This window comes from Lactuca serriola, chromosome 7 (assembly GCF_051521515.1).
Source record: "Lactuca serriola cultivar US96UC23 chromosome 7, Lser_US96UC23_V15, whole genome shotgun sequence".
Classification (NCBI taxonomy): Eukaryota; Viridiplantae; Streptophyta; class Magnoliopsida; order Asterales; family Asteraceae; genus Lactuca; species Lactuca serriola.
The window spans coordinates 148974528-148983671 of record NC_136414.1 but is presented as its reverse complement, the minus strand read 5'-3'; the positions used below and the strand labels follow the sequence as shown (position 1 = coordinate 148983671).

The 9144-nt window shown below is 47.9% G+C and overlaps 1 pseudogene; it reads left to right on the top strand.

Moving 5' to 3' along the window:
* The first annotated feature begins 3133 nt into the window (after positions 1-3133).
* On the top strand, positions 3134-3251 carry LOC145065048 (5S ribosomal RNA; annotated as a pseudogene).
* The last annotated feature ends 5893 nt before the right edge of the window (positions 3252-9144 follow it).

The following is a 9144-nucleotide window of genomic DNA, read 5'->3' as shown; positions in this document are numbered from 1 at the left end:
GTGTTAAATTTGGTAAAATCCCTTGTAGAGTTTTCATTATATTCCAGAATATGAATATATAATACAATAGTTTACATTGGGACCCATATACTATACAAAAGTATATAAAGAACAATAAACAATAGCTTAACACACACCCACAGTTTTAGTTCGGGGTTCAAAAATGTTCATAATGTTTCGAAAGTCGAGGAATAGTTGTGCAGGGAGTCCTTTTGTAAATATATCTTCAAACTGATGTGCTGATGGCACATGCAAGACACGCACATGGCTAACCGTAACATGTTCCCTAACAAAAAGCAAATCAATTTCTACATGTTTGGTACGTTTGTGCTGAACTGGGTTAGAAGCTAGGTATATGGCACTGACATTGTCACAAAACACAATCATAGCCTTAGTTAATGGGCAACACAACTCAAGAAGATGATTTCGCAGCCATGCAGCTTCAAGAACGACATTAGCTACCGCCTGATACTCAGCCTCTACACTTAAGCGGAAGACAATATGCTGACGTTTAGAAGACCAACATATAAGATTGTCACCTAAGTAAACGCATAATCTAGAAGTAGATAGACGAGTTTGAGGACAGCCAACCTAGTCAGCATCAGTATAAGACACCAAACTATTGAATGAAGTTGGATGCATAAAAAAGATCATATGAAAGAGTGCCTTGAAGATAATGTAGAATGCGTTAGAGGGAAAGAAGATGAGGTTCACAAGGACCATGCATGAATAAACAAAATTACTGAACAACATAAGCAATATCTAGACGCGTGGAAGTCAGATACTGTAAGGCACCAACAAGGCTCCTATAAAGAGTAGGACCGGAAACAGAATCACCTTCAGGGGAAAGTATGGGATTAGTGTCGGTTGGGGTGCGACATGGATTGCAAGAAGACATGTCGGCACGAGATAGAATTTCCTTAGCGAAAGTACTTTAAGAAACGAACATTCCCTCGGAAGTGCGAGAAGCGGCAATGCCAAGGAAGAAAAAGAGAGAACCAAGATCAGTCATGGAAAATTTAGAAGATGATCAATAACTCGAGTGATAAGAGAAGGGGAGAATGCAGTAAGAATGATGTCATCAACATAAAGAATAAGATAGATCTGATTTGTGCCCTGTTTATAAGTGAATAAGGAATAGTCGGAGCGGCTGCTGCAAAATCCAATGGAGGTGATGAAAACAGGAAACTGTTCAGGCATGTGGTGCTTGTTTGAGCCCATATAGAGCTTTGCGAAGACGACATACATGATTAGGAAAAGAAGGGTGAACATAACTGGGGGATTGTTTCATGTAGACCTCCTCGGAGAGATCACCGTGAAAAAATGCATTTTTGACATCTAGTTGATGGATGGGCCACATTCTAGAGATGGCAATGCTAAGAAGCGTGTGAATTGTAACAACGCAAATTTTCAAACAAAATTTTCATTTAAAATAAAGTGATTTTACTCAACCAATAGCATTTAGTCCATGTTTCATATCAAATACATATATAAAATCCCCAAGATCTCAAATAGCAGCAGTGTGTATGCATCATGTCGGCGCCTTCCCACGGTCCTCGCTAGTACCTGAAACACATACATAACAACTTGTAAGCATAAATGCTTAGTGAGTTCCCCAGTATACGACTTACACATATACGCCTTTCCAGGCCCTGACCTTCCGGTCCATAATACATTGCCTTCCGGCCCGTAACATAATCGCCTTCCGGCCCATAACATATTGCCTTCCGGCCCTGTAACATATTGCCTTCCGGCCCATAACATATTGCCTTCCGGCCCGTAACATATTGCCTTCCGGCCCATAACATATTGCCTTCCGGCCCATAACGTTTACGACACATAGTACATTTAATCTAGCACACATAGCACATATATCATACATCATACCTGACCTTTCTGTCACATAACATATCGTCTTCCGGCCCGTATAAACATACATATCATGCATAGCAACTACCTTTCTATTTATAGCATAAATAACACATATCATATTCGACCTTCCGGTCTCACAGTCAAACCCTTCCGGGTGTAGTATAGTGAGAAGACTCACCTCGTGGTAATGAAAACTATCAACTCTTGAAACCACTCGCACTCGATCCGCCGATCTGCAGACTCCCTATAATACCATATACCCATATTAATACTCTTATCATCCAAGACAACTGACCCTAAGAAATTACATGCAGGTCAACTCTGGTCAACGGTCAACTTGACCGGACTCGTCGAGTGCAAAGGCGACTCGACGAGTCTAGACGTCCTCCCCAACTTTCCCTGTTGTTCCCTTTCTACTCGTCGAGTATCCCCCTTGACTCGACGAGATCCACGTGGAAGAATCGCGGGGCCATCCCGACTCCACTCGCCGAGTCTGAAGAACAACTCGGCGAGTCCCAGTAAATCTTCAAGCTACTCGTCGAGTCTGATCATTGGACTCGGCGAGTCCATGCCATGCAGACGAGCAACTGCTTCCTGAAATACGTATGGTCCCGAGATATACAATCATGGGACTTTCTGGACTTCTAAACATCTTATTACTGGGGTATAAACGTCTGGGTAACAACATAATAACCCATCTAATCACTAAATGGGTTTCATAAACCCTAGATTCGTATACACATCAAAATAACAGAAATGGTCCGAGTATTACCTGAAAACGCACTCTCTGTGTCCCCAAACCTCAGGACTCGATCCTCCTTGATATTCCTTTGGCCAAACTCTTCTTCTTCTTGCCTAACAAGTTCCTCCAAGTTCCAATAGCTTTCTCTCCTGCTCTAGACGTCCACAACGATTAGGGTTCTTCTCAATCGGCCAAAAGACGGACAATGACGGCCTAAGAGGCGTTATATACGATCCAAAACCAAACGGCTAGGGTTTCTGCTGAACAGCGTCGACTCGCCGAGTCCATATCTGGACTCGTCGAGTCCAGTCGCGAACCCGCGACCAAGTCTGCGGTCCTACTCGGCGAGTCTGGCTCCAACTCGCCGAGTCCCTTCCTAAAATGCCCTCAAAAATAGTTTTAAAGCAATAACTGAAATTCCGGGCTGTTACAACTAAGTGGGTTAGATCTGATCCCACATCGGCTTGGAAGGAGAACGAAACATTTCCTTATAAAGGGGTGTGGATACCTTCCTTGTCACAACGCGTTTTATAGCCGTGAGGGCAGCAGATCCCATAAGAACTCTGCAGTTAAGCGTGCTCGGGCGGGAGTAGTACCAGGATGGGTGACCCCCTGGGAAGTCCTCGTGCCGAGTGGCCCAAAGCGGACAATATTGTGATACGTGCCAGAGGGAGATGTTACAAATGGTATCAGAGCCTTGGTTTGAGGGATTCGGGTGTACCTTCGGGTGTAACTGAACTCAAACCGAGGATTTGAGGAAAAATCTTTTAAAAATAATAAAGACATAAAATTTTTATAAATGGTAAAGTGGTAAACAAGAACGGAGCAGTGTGTACGATCAGCCAGCGCCCGAACGGTAAAGATCCCTAGAATACCTTACAATGTTATGTTATGCACTGAATTATGAATTGTTATGCATGCTAGAAGACTAGGTATACATGATAGGACTAGAATGGCCTGTTTTGTGATGCCTTAGTCTAGGGAGATTACTTATATGAGATATTCGGTAGCGTGCAAGTAGATAGTGCATACTAGAAGTAGAGTACTCATTATTCGGGGTTTGGGGAGGAAGATTTGGGACGAATACTGATACGGTGTGGTCGGTAGTATTGGGCCCGTACTACCGAAGGCACCGGGTCGGTGGAAGACCCAAGTAAGAATCCCTGGATATCGGAGACTGAGTAGGGTTGCGTTATCGAGTACAATAGTACTTGATGGAGTCTCTGATAATTTTATGTTGTATTTCAGAGACATCATGGTTATCACACGTCATGGGGCGAGTTCGAGCACCGTGAGTGACGAGGATATTCGTCAGATGATCCAGGAGGAGGTAGCTGCAGCGATCCGGGCCGAGATCCCGGAGATGTTTGGGTCTATTAAGACCACATTGATGGAGACGTTCGAGGAGCGGTACGCCGCACTGACTGATGCTGCAGCCGCTGCCGCTACCGCAGCTGTGGCCGCTGCCAGGCCGCAAGGGGGCGATTCGTTGTTGTTCCGGGAATTCAGCAACACGAAACCCCCTGAGTTCGATGGGACGCAGGACCCGATTGCTGCGATGAGGTGGATCGCCGACATTGAGGGATGCTTCTACACTTGCTCATGCCCGGAGCATCTGAGGGTACGGTTCGCCTTGAACCAGCTCCGTCTGGGAGCGAAGGATTGGTGGATGTTCGTGACAGCGAACTTCACTCTGGCGGAGATTACAGCGGTGACATGGGAGAGGTTTACTGAGATGTTCAGGGACGAGTATGTTCCCCCAGTGGAGAGGGAACGGTTGATTCAGGAGTTCTTGACCCTTAAGCAGGGTACTGATTCCGTTGCGGTGGTCACACGGAAGTTTCACGAGAGGGCGATGTTCTGCCCAGAGCTGGTGTCTTCGGAGCAGTCACGGATGAGCCGGTATTTAGGCGTTTTGAGGAGGGATATCCGGGAGTTTGTGTCAAACTCCACCTATTGTACTTTCACTGAGCTTCAGGCGAACGCCAGGAAGCGCGAGATCGAGTTGGAGACCCAGGCCAGGGAGGAGGCCGAGTCTCGGCAGGTGGATCGGCGGCCGGCTCAGTCTCAGCCGGCAGCCAAGCGGATCAAGTCCGCTGATTCAAGGATGGGAGGACCGAAGGGCCGCACTTGCGGAAAGTGCGGCAAGAGTCATGAGGGGGCGTGTCGAGCTGGTGGTTGTTACAAGTGTGGTAAGGAGGGACACATTGCCAGGGATTGCCCTAAGGGGTTTATGGTTTGCTTTCACTGCAACCAGACAGGCCATCGGAAGGCCGAATGCCCGCAACTTCGTTAGGGATCTACACCGACTACCAGGACTACTGAGACCCGACCGACGAAGGTCGAGGCCCCGAGGGCTCGCGGGAGAGCCTTTCAGCTGACTGCGGAGGAGGTCCGCGCTGCGCCCGATGTTGTGGCAGGTATGTTGTAATTCACGTATTTACTTTAAAGTCGAAATGTTATGCTTATGTTAATGTATGTGTAGGTACTTTTCTTGTGAACTCTATGCCTGCTCTAGTGTTATTTGATTCGGGTGCGAGTAGATCCTTTGTATCTTTAGCTTTTAGTCAGCATATCAGCATTAGTCGTGAGCCGTTAAGTCGGCCTCTGAGCGTTTCTATAGCGGCCGAGAGGGTGGTTTGTGCCACGGAGGTTCTTCGGGGATGCGTACTAGAGATTTTCGGGGTTGCGTTTCCGATTGATCTAATTCCTATTGCGATGGGGGATGTCTGTGTCATCGTGGGCATGGACTGGTTGAGCCGATTCAGCGCTGTCATCGACTGTGAGCGCCAGCTGGTGACTATACGAGACCCTAGTGGGGGAGTTCTTACGGTATACGGCGAGGGTACCCGTTCAGGATCAGCTTTTTGTTCGGCCGCTAGGGCGAGGCAATGCCTACAGCAAGGATGTAAAGGTTTTGTGGCGTATGTGATGAATACGCGGGAGGCTTCCGAGAGACCGAGGATAGTGGAGGAGGTTCCAGTGGTGCGTGAGTTTCCAGATGTTTTTCCCGAGGAGTTGCCGGGAGTACCTCCTGCGAGGCAAGTGGAGTTTGGTATCGATCTGATTCCGGGGGCTGCGCCTATTGCGAAGGTGCCTTATCGTCTTGCACCTCCAGAGATGCAAGAGTTGTCCTCGCAACTCCAGGAGTTGCTGGGGAAGGGATTTATTCGCCCGAGTAGCTCGCCGTGGGGAGCACCGATTCTGTTCGTCAAGAAGAAGGATGGTTCACACTGGATGTGTATTGATTACCGGGAGTTGAACAAGGTGACGGTCAAGAACCGCTATCCGTTACCGAGGATCGATGATCTATTCGATCAGTTGCAAGGGGCATCTTGGTTTTCCAAGATCGATTTGAGATCAGGGTACCATCAGGTAAGAGTACGGGATGAGGACGTTCAGAAGACAGCATTCAGGACGCGGTATGGGCATTATGAGTTCGTGGTGATGCCTTTCGGGCTCACCAATGCCCCGGCAGTGTTCATGGACCTCATGAACAGGGTATGCAGGCTGATGCTGGATCGGTCTGTGATTGTATTTATCGACGACATCCTAGTGTGTTCGCGAACTAGAGAGCAGCATGAGGGACATTTGAGAGAGGTCCTTGAGGTACTGAGGTCGGAGAAGCTATATGCAAAATTCTCCAAATGTGACTTCTGGTTGCGGGAGGTCCAATTTCTTGGACATGTTGTTAATCAGTCAGGGATATTGGTCGATCCGGCCAAGGTGGAAGCAGTGATGAGTTGGGAAGCACCGAAGTCACCTTCCGAGATCAGGAGTTTCCTTGGGTTGGCGGGGTACTATCGGAGGTTTATTAGGGACTTCTCCAAGATCGCAGTACCGCTCACCAGATTGACCCGGAAGGGTGTTACATTCTCATGGGGACCCGAGCAACAGAGTTCCTTCGAGACACTACGCCAGAGACTGTGCGAAGCCCCGGTATTAGCCCTCCCGGAAGGGATGGAAGATTTTGTTGTATATTGCGACGCATCGATTTCGGGGCTGGGTGCAGTGTTGATGCAGAGGGGCCATGTGATAGCTTATGCATCGAGGCAATTAAAGCCTCACGAGGCGAGATATCCCACGCATGACTTGGAGTTGGGGGCAGTAGTGTTCGCTCTCAAGATTTGGCGTCAATGCCTGTATGGGGTTCGTTGTACTATATACACGGACCATAAGATTTTGAAGTATTTGATGGATCAACCCAACCTAAATATGCGTCAGAGGAGATGGTTGGACGTGGTTAAGGATTATGACTGTGAGATCCTATATCACCCAGGCAAGGCTAATGTGGTAGCCGATGCATTGAGTCGTAGGGCGGAGAGCACTCCATTGCGAGATGTATGTCTGAGACTGACGGTGATGACTCCGGTATTGGATGCTATTCGTGGGGCGCAAGCCGAGGTTGTGAGACCCGAGATGCAGAAGAAAGAGCGGGTCGTTGGGTCAATTTCAGAGTTCGTTAAGGATGGATGAGGACTTCTGACGTTCCAAGGTCGGATTTGGGTACCATTCGTGGGCGGTACGCGTACTACTTTGATGGAGGAGGCTCATAGATCGAAATTCTCGATCCATCCCGGTGCTACGAAGATGTATTTGGACTTGAGGAAGGAATATTGGTGGCCTTGTATGAAGAGAGACATCGCATGGTTCGTTGAGAGGTGTTTGACCTGCCGTAGGGTTAAGGCCGAGCACCAGAGACCGCATGGTAAGTTGCAGCCCTTGGAGATTCCCGAGTGGAAGTGGGAACAGATTACTATGGATTTCATCACCAAATTGCCGAGAACTGCCAGGGGAGTCGATGCAATTTGGGTGATTGTGGATAGATTGACGAAGAGTGCACACTTCCTTGCCATTAGCGAGAGTTCATCAGCGGAGAAGTTGGCAGAGTTGGGACAGATTCACAATACCTTTCACGTATCACAGTTGAGGAAGTGTATAGCCGATGAATCGGCAGTGGTTCCGTTAGAGGATATTCAGGTGGATGCGAGTCTGAATTACGCCGAGAGACCAGTAGCTATCAGGGATCGGAAGATCAAGGTTCTGCGAAACAAGGAGGTACCTCTGGTGTTGGTTCAGTGGCAACACCGGAAGGGATCGGAGATGACTTGGGAGCCGGAACGTGAGATGCGGGAGCAACATCCGGAGTTATTCGCAGAGTAAGACTTCGAGGGCGAAGTCTAGTTCTAGTGGGGGAGAGTTGTAACAGCCCGGAATTTCAGGTATTGCTTTAAAACTATTTTTGAGGGCATTTTAGGAAGGGACTCGGCGAGTTGGAGCCAGACTCGCCGAGTAGGACCGCAGACTTGGTCACGGGTTCGCGACTGGACTCGACGAGTCCAGATATGGACTCGGCGAGTCGACGCTGTTCAGCAGAAACCCTAGCCGTTTGGTTTTGGATCGTATATAACGCCTCTTAGGCCGTCATTGTCCGTCTTTTGGCCGATTGAGAAGAACCCTAATCGTTGTGGACGTCTAGAGCAGGAGAGAAAGCTATTGGAACTTGGAGGAACTTGTTAGGCAAGAAGAAGAAGAGTTTGGCCAAAGGAATATCAAGGAGGATCGAGTCCTGAGGTTTGGGGACACAGAGAGTGCGTTTTCAAGTAATACTCGGACCATTTCTGTTATTTTGATGTGTATACGAATCTAGGGTTTATGAAACCCATTTAGTGATTAGATTGGTTATTATGTTGTTACCCAGACGTTTATACCCCAGTAATAAGATGTTTAGAAGTCCAGAAAGTCCCATGATTGTATATCTCGGGACCATACGTATTTCAGGAAGCAGTTGCTCGTCTGCATGGCATGGACTCGCCGAGTCCAATGATCAGACTCGGCGAGTAGCTTGAAGATTTACTGGGACTCGCCGAGTTGTTCTTCAGACTCGGCGAGTGGAGTCAGGGTGGCCCCGCGATTCTTCCACGTGGATCTCGTCGAGTCAAGGGGGATACTCGACGAGTAGAAAGGGAACAACAGGGAAAGTTGGGGAGGACGTCTAGACTCGTCGAGTCGCCTTTGCACTCGACGAGTCCGGTCAAGTTGACCGTTGACCAGAGTTGACCTGCATGTAATTTCTTAGGGTCAGTTGTCTTGGATGATAAGAGTATTAATAAGGGTATATGGTATTATAGGGAGTCTGCAGATCGGCGGATCGAGTGCGAGTGGTTTCAAGAGTTGATAGTTTTCATTACCATGAGGTGAGTCTTCTCACTATACTACACCCGGAAGGGTTTGACTGTGAGACCGGAAGGTCGAATATGATATGTGTTATTTATGCTATAAATAGAAAGGTAGTTGCTATGCATGATATGTATGTTTATACGGGCCGGAAGACGATATGTTATGTGACAGAAAGGTCAGGTATGATGTATGATATATGTGCTATGTGTGCTAGATTAAATGTACTATGTGTCGTAAACGTTATGGGTCGGAAGGCAATATGTTATGGGCCGGAAGGCAATATGTTACGGGCCGGAAGGCAATATGTTATGGGCCGGAAGGCAATATGTTACGGGCTGGAAGGCAATATG